This window comes from Sinocyclocheilus anshuiensis, unplaced genomic scaffold (genome assembly GCF_001515605.1).
Source record: "Sinocyclocheilus anshuiensis isolate Anshui unplaced genomic scaffold, SAMN03320099.WGS_v1.1 scaffold2090, whole genome shotgun sequence".
In the NCBI taxonomy this organism is placed as follows: domain Eukaryota; kingdom Metazoa; phylum Chordata; class Actinopteri; order Cypriniformes; family Cyprinidae; genus Sinocyclocheilus; species Sinocyclocheilus anshuiensis.
The window spans coordinates 1,279,160-1,287,387 of record NW_015560626.1 but is presented as its reverse complement, the minus strand read 5'-3'; the positions used below and the strand labels follow the sequence as shown (position 1 = coordinate 1,287,387).

The window sequence follows — 8,228 nt, the reverse complement described above, 5'->3', positions numbered from 1 at the left end:
ACCATATATATATATATATATATATATATATATTACAAAACAGTAGCATTTTCAATAGTGGTCTCAAACTTTTGTACTTTTGTGACGTACAACCTTTAGTACTAGTACTCAATATTTTGAGGAAGACAGGAACAGCGTCCCATGGTTTTCAATATTATGCACCAATTCACTTCATCCAGATTGCTTAAGGGAAGCTGGGAGGATCTCATCTGTCCGATCTGGTCAGTCTGTAAACTAATTATTACAGTCCTAAAATAACGTACCAGCCATGAGCAGTGAAGCCACACAGTCATCGCTGCCCTGCATGACTGCCTTGAGGAGTGCAGTGAAGCCTCGGTTGTCCCGGAGCTCCATGTCCACACCACTGAAGTAATTTAGGATGTAGGTGAGGATGATTACGAAACCTGCAGTATTTATAGAAGGAATCAGGAATTAGGTCCTTCATACCTTATCATTTTTTTGTTTAATGTTTTCATTAAGAGCCTACCAGCCTGTGCAGCAATCATGAGTGCAGTGTTGCCGTCATTATCCTGATGATTGATATCCAGAAATGGGCACTGATTGAGTTCATACACCAGATCCACAAAGCCTTTTGAGACTGCCACCATCAGACCGTTCTATCAGAGAACAAGAAGAGGATTTGTCAGCATAGAAAATGATGTAAATCATCTCTTCTGCCAAATTTCTGTCATATACGGATGATGCTTTATGAGTAATAAGGTTATCTGACTCCTTACCCTGCCATTTATGTCTAGTTCCATGACTTCTTCTCTTGTAACACCCCTCTCCAGAACTCTGCGGAGGGCTGCCGCATTGTTCTTGGCACAGGCTTGGTACAAGGTGTTGGCAGAGCCTCCACTGGCATCTTCCCGTTCATAGTCAGGGAGCACAGAGTCATCTGACAGCACACTCCCAGAATCTGAATCATGCTCAGAAACTGACAACTCAGAGGCATCCTCATCTGGACCGGAGCCCAGATTAGGATCCTCCTGCACCGTGACTTTAGCCTCAGCCATCTGGCCAGCACGAGCCAGGACTCACACGCTCAGCAGGCACTTCATCATCATCTGCGTCCTCGCCGCTCCCTCCCTGGAATCTGCAAAGATAAAGATAAAGGCGAAGCTGAAACCACGCTTTGAGTGTACAACAAAATGTACTGGAATACATATGAGCTCATTTTATTCTTTTATGACAAGACTTATTTTACATAGTGCTATAGTTGGAAACAAAAACTTACAAGTTAAAAAAGCCTGATATAAATTTTTTTAATAGTTTTTTTTTTTAATTAGGTTTTTTTAATTAGCAAAAATCATTGGCAAAATAATGTATTTTGAATGTACAACATCAGAATAACTTAAATGTTACATTTAAAAACATAAAAATCCATGAATTTAACCATTTTCAGTGAGGTTTAAGCTTAAAGTAAGAAAAACAGCTTGCCTCGCTTATATCATAAGTTAAATTTGCAGAAAAAAATAATAATCCAGAAGTGGCAACATGTGATCACGCTTTCTCATTCTCATGAGCAAGTTTTTCAGGCATGCGCAAAGTTTGCACTTAAAGGTTTCCGTAATGACTTTATACAATACACAAACAGTATTGTTTTTAATGTTTAGCTATTTTTTACTGGGAAACAAAGCGAAAATACTGATTAAGGTATTTATTTATTTACTTACTAACGTTTATTTACTTACTAACGTACTTACTTTCTTATATTTTTTTTTCAAGGAACAAAAAATTGGCAACAATGGTTCTATGACGAAACTTTAATATCCATGGAAACTTTCCATTGCACAAAAGGTTCTTTATAGTGGAAGAAGGTTCTTTAGATTTTTAAAACTATTCACTCAAAGCTTCTTTTGGGAACCAAAAATGATTCTTCTATTGCATTGCTATGAAACCCCCCTTTTGGTAGCTTTATTTTTAAGTGTGTATAGTGATATTTTTGTAGCCATTTGTGGCTTTTTAGGTTTTAATCATATAATTACATTTAAATATAATTAAATAATTATAATATAATTTTATTTAATTTCTAACACTTGATCACTTTGTTTGAACAGGTGGCACAGTGGCACATCTCAGTCAGAGAGTGGTTCGGGGCTGAACGGGATGAAGAGTCTCACCTGAGGTGAACGTTGTTGTGATTGACGGATGGTAATCTGCACAACTTCACTCAACTATGCTGTAACAGGCTCAATGTCTGTGAAGAGCTTCACTATAGCTATATCTGGGATCAAACTATTTATAGGTAGAGGATAACAGGAGAACATAGTTACTATTATTTATTTGACTGAAGGCGGAACTTACGAATCACAAAGTTTAAGCAACAAACATGATGAATGTGAATGAGAAGGAACCTATGAACTTTTGTTCAGGCTTTCTGAAAATATTCAAAGGAATGTTGAAAACAAGGTCAGTAAGTGTATGCCAAACTAAACATACTGCAAAATGAGTAATCATTTCACAAGTCAAGCATAACACATTGATATTCTGACTTTAATTTCTGCTAATGTGGGATTTTAATGAGAATAATATGCTGAACTGAACACTGGTGCAATTCTGTAAATGGTTTGGAAAGAGCAGATTGCGCTAATGGCTCAGGAGAACAGATTCAGTTAGTCAAACTTTAACCTCATGAGTAATGTGTCTGCTTATGTGTCAGCCAAGGCCTGACTCTTGACTAATCAAAATCATCATAGTTAAGACCATTTCCACTTCCCACTTTTAAATGCCTAGGAGCGAGCAATTGTGAAAGGCACATTTCACAAAAATTAACACTTGCTGTATTTATTCACCCTTGGGCCATCCAAGATGTGGATATGTTTGTGTTTTCATTGGAACAGCTCTGGAGAAATTTAGCATTACAACACTTGCTCACCAACTGATCCTCTGCAGTGAATGGGTGCTGCCAGGAAAAGAGTTCAAACAGCTGATAAAAACATCACAATAATCCACAAGTTGCCTAATTTACATGACTCCAGTCCATCAGTTAATGCATGCTTGTAAAAGGCATTTTAACTTTAAACTGTCACTTCTGGCCAAAATATCCATGAGCCATAATAACACTATTGGTAATGTTGGAGTCCATAATCCATTTACACTTCCATCCACTATAAAAGTCCATCCACTGTTGTCCTCTTACAACAAAATCAACAAAAATATTTGTTTTAGCTTGTAAACAGTACTTGATCTCTGCCTATATCTCTCCTGATTTAGATGATACAGATTTTTCAGTGGAGAAAGGAATATTATTAATAGAGGACTTGTATTTCAGCCAGAAGAAATGTTTTGAAGATAAAAGGTCTTAATGATGGGTTTGTTTACCACAATCACACAGCTTTTTACTTCACAAGATGATTACTTGTGGATTATTGTGATGTTTTTGTCAGGTAACTCTCATTCTGACAGCACCCATTCACTACAGAGGATCCATTGGTGAGCAAGTGATGTAATGCTAAATTCCTTCAAAATTGTTCTGATGAAGAAACAAACTCATCAACACCTCAGCCATTCTGAGAGTACATTTTTAGAACATTTTAATTTTTGGACTAACTATTCCTTTATGCTCATGTTACTCATGTAAGTCTTTAATAAAAGCTTCTAAATGGCTATTTTCTGACCTTTTTACAGAAAGTGCAGCCACATGCAGTATTGGTAGCAAAAAAAAAATGTAATGCAAAATTTTATGTTAAATTTTGCCAATGCATGAAAAGAACCATTGTTTGAATATTTAAAAAAATAACATATTTGCTCTCACAGTGCTTTCCCAGCTATATTTAGCCATTGTTATTGGTAGCACAGTGGCCAGTGCAGACTGACATAGAGGCACTGTGTGTGTGTTTGAGTGTGTGTGTGTGTGAGAGTGTGTGTGAGAGAGAAAGAGAGACAGAAGGGGGTAGCGAGGATGGGAAATCATTCCCCGTTAGTGCCACATAAGCAGTCTGTCCTCTGAGAACCACAACACTGTCCACATGCTGGTTTAGCTCTCCAGACCATAGAATTTAAACAACACTGTCAACACTGTCCCACTGTCAGCCCAAACACAATACTGCACTACACAATACTAGTCAAGATTTATGCACATATATGTTTGTTTAAGAGAAAGTTTGTTTTTAGATGGTGGTCGTTTCACTTATGTTAACCAAGTTTTAAGTTTCAGTGGTCCTGTGGTGTGACAATGGTTTTTATTCCAAGTAGTCTCACAAGTGATACAATTTGTACAGTGCCATCACAAATGCATGCACAATATTTATAATAAAATATAACTGCTGTGTATATTATTATAGCACATGTCACACCATAGGACATTTAAAGGTATTTTGACATAGTTTTCAACAGTTTGGCTCCCATATGCAGCATCTGCACATATACATAAAGTTTTAACTTATTTTATGCTTATTAAGGATTAAATTATCTGGAGACATCCCACAGCAGGACTGAATAAATGAACTTTGGGAAGTAGATCCACATAAACATTACAAACTGACAATAGGAGGTAAAATCTCCTAATTTATAAGTTAAAAATGTCTTATTTACTTCCTGTTACGCCCCATGCAAACTTTTTAGGGATCCCTAAGAGACTGCCCAATTAAAAACTGATTTTGGGAGTGACTCCAGCTTTATACAGTTTTGTATTACACGATGAGGACACTCAAATTTCCATGCAATTTCTACATTTTGCTTAAACAAATAAATAATTACATAAAATTGCTAAAAATGTTTTGAAGTAGACAAACATTATTTTAAGTTTTATAGACAAAATCTGTTGTTTTTATAAAAACATGTCAATTTTCTTCTTTGTTGTAACACTTTACGTGACCTTTCAGCAATTGATACTTGTTTCCCCTTTAAAAAAAAAACTATATGCACCGAACCAATAAACACATCCATTGTATCTCACCATTAAAAGTGCTCAGAAGATGTTTTAGCATTGTCCACATCTCTCTGGGTGATCAGATCATTGCTCCTGCTGTGTCTGTTTAGTCCTCCCAGTATGGATTCTTACTGTGGACTGTCTGATCCCGCAGGACAGAGCCGTGTCCCTGCCTGTCCCCTCCTCCCAAGCCCTCCGATCGGACACTTAGGCCTCTGATCACTGAAGAATCCTTCCAAATCTTGACACAGGTGCTCTGTTAAGACAGGCATGGCCACTCATCCTGATTACAGGAGATTTATGGATTAACATTCAGAAATGGCAGCTACCAGGAATCTGTGGTTGTAAGGTTGTCACCGCTTCATTTCTCCAGTCTGAGCTGGCATGTTTCTCTAACTATTTTCTCTAACTGTATCTCAAACTATTTTACAATTAACTGGTAATTTTATTGCAGCTTTATGTCACTCAATACAAGCACTAAAGAATTTTACACTTACAATCCATAAAACAGTAAACCTCACAAAGCATGTGTATTCTGGGAAAAGTATTATGAACTTTGCTGCAGTTATTATAATCATCCTGCCGCTAATTGAGCAGGAGTTTCTAGTGAGTTGTATTGTATTGTTCCTTTCCCATTTCTGCCAGGCATGTCTTCAAACTGCCTGTGTCATATGTGCCCTGAAATAGCTATGGATCAGAATATGGTAAAGTTTAGCCAATTAAAACAACTTAAACATATCAGAGAAGCCCAGATAACACCTCATGCCACACATCTTACAGCCAGGCGTCGCTCATCTTGCAGCAGTCACATGAAAAATCAGAGGGACTGAAACTGAAATTAATCAATTAATTTATTCCAATATCATAGTCGTTTCTTGGCCAACCGGTGAAGACACCTGTTATTTTAGGCCTTATGGATGTGTAACTAATTAGATAAAAAATCGAATCATTTCCATGTATGACATGTAATTAAGTTAATTGTAATTCACTTCCTATTAGTGGTCATGTATGGAAGCATATAGGTAGTGAAATTCAATTTAAAAACATATATGTTTGTTTAAGAGAAAGTTTGTTTTTAGATGGTGGTCGTTTCACTTATGTTAACCAAGTTTTAAGTTTCAGTGGTCCTGTGGTGTGACAATGGTTTTTATTCCAAGTAGTCTCACAAGTGATACAATTTGTACAGTGCCATCACAAATGCATGCACAATATTTATAATAAAATATAACTGCTGTGTATATTATTATAGCACATGTCACACCATAGGACATTTAAAGGTATTTTGACATAGTTTTCAACAGTTTGGCTCCCATATGCAGCATCTGCACATATACATAAAGTTTTAACTTATTTTATGCTTATTAAGGATTAAATTATCTGGAGACATCCCACAGCAGGACTGAATAAATGAACTTTGGGAAGTAGATCCACATAAACATTACAAACTGACAATAGGAGGTAAAATCTCCTAATTTATAAGTTAAAAATGTCTTATTTACTTCCTGTTACGCCCCATGCAAACTTTTTAGGGATCCCTAAGAGACTGCCCAATTAAAAACTGATTTTGGGAGTGACTCCAGCTTTATACAGTTTTGTATTACACGATGAGGACACTCAAATTTCCATGCAATTTCTACATTTTGCTTAAACAAATAAATAATTACATAAAATTGCTAAAAATGTTTTGAAGTAGACAAACATTATTTTAAGTTTTATAGACAAAATCTGTTGTTTTTATAAAAACATGTCAATTTTCTTCTTTGTTGTAACACTTTACGTGACCTTTCAGCAATTGATACTTGTTTCCCCTTTAAAAAAAAAACTATATGCACCGAACCAATAAACACATCCATTGTATCTCACCATTAAAAGTGCTCAGAAGATGTTTTAGCATTGTCCACATCTCTCTGGGTGATCAGATCATTGCTCCTGCTGTGTCTGTTTAGTCCTCCCAGTATGGATTCTTACTGTGGACTGTCTGATCCCGCAGGACAGAGCCGTGTCCCTGCCTGTCCCCTCCTCCCAAGCCCTCCGATCGGACACTTAGGCCTCTGATCACTGAAGAATCCTTCCAAATCTTGACACAGGTGCTCTGTTAAGACAGGCATGGCCACTCATCCTGATTACAGGAGATTTATGGATTAACATTCAGAAATGGCAGCTACCAGGAATCTGTGGTTGTAAGGTTGTCACCGCTTCATTTCTCCAGTCTGAGCTGGCATGTTTCTCTAACTATTTTCTCTAACTGTATCTCAAACTATTTTACAATTAACTGGTAATTTTATTGCAGCTTTATGTCACTCAATACAAGCACTAAAGAATTTTACACTTACAATCCATAAAACAGTAAACCTCACAAAGCATGTGTATTCTGGGAAAAGTATTATGAACTTTGCTGCAGTTATTATAATCATCCTGCCGCTAATTGAGCAGGAGTTTCTAGTGAGTTGTATTGTATTGTTCCTTTCCCATTTCTGCCAGGCATGTCTTCAAACTGCCTGTGTCATATGTGCCCTGAAATAGCTATGGATCAGAATATGGTAAAGTTTAGCCAATTAAAACAACTTAAACATATCAGAGAAGCCCAGATAACACCTCATGCCACACATCTTACAGCCAGGCGTCGCTCATCTTGCAGCAGTCACATGAAAAATCAGAGGGACTGAAACTGAAATTAATCAATTAATTTATTCCAATATCATAGTCGTTTCTTGGCCAACCGGTGAAGACACCTGTTATTTTAGGCCTTATGGATGTGTAACTAATTAGATAAAAAATCGAATCATTTCCATGTATGACATGTAATTAAGTTAATTGTAATTCACTTCCTCATGTATGGCATGTATGGAAGCATATAGGTAGTGAAATTCAATTTAAAATGCAATATGCAAAATGGCAACAAAATGGCAAAAATGGCAATGTATTTCTGTATTTAAATTTACATTTTCCATTACCCATACGTGCAAAGTTTGGTGCAAAAGTAAAATGAAAATTAAATTATATAATTTACATTTGCCATTTCCAACAGTAGTCTTAATATGTAAATTGCATGCAAATTTGATCGCTTTATAAGTTGCGAAATGAATGTATAACATATAACACAAATTGATTTGATGTGTAACATGTTCAAGCAGAAATGGTAGCAAAATGATAAGCTATTTGTCATTTGTCCTAAATGCATTTAGACTAACAGTTAGAACACTTGGGATTGCATTTTCATCATGACGCCGTGGGATATGTGTAGCAAAATTCAATTTGAAAATGCATTTCGAGCTGACCACGCCCACATTCACTGGCAGATGAAGTGGAGCGTGAACAGAGAAATATATGAAGCGTATTCCATGCTAAAATCAAA

At 36.4% G+C, this 8,228-nt stretch overlaps 1 pseudogene; it reads right to left on the bottom strand.

Moving 5' to 3' along the window:
- LOC107681942 (ankyrin repeat domain-containing protein 33B-like) overlaps positions 1-6,987 on the bottom strand; it is a 9,936-nt pseudogene extending 2,949 nt beyond the window's left edge.
- Between the last annotated feature and the right edge of the window lie 1,241 nt (positions 6,988-8,228).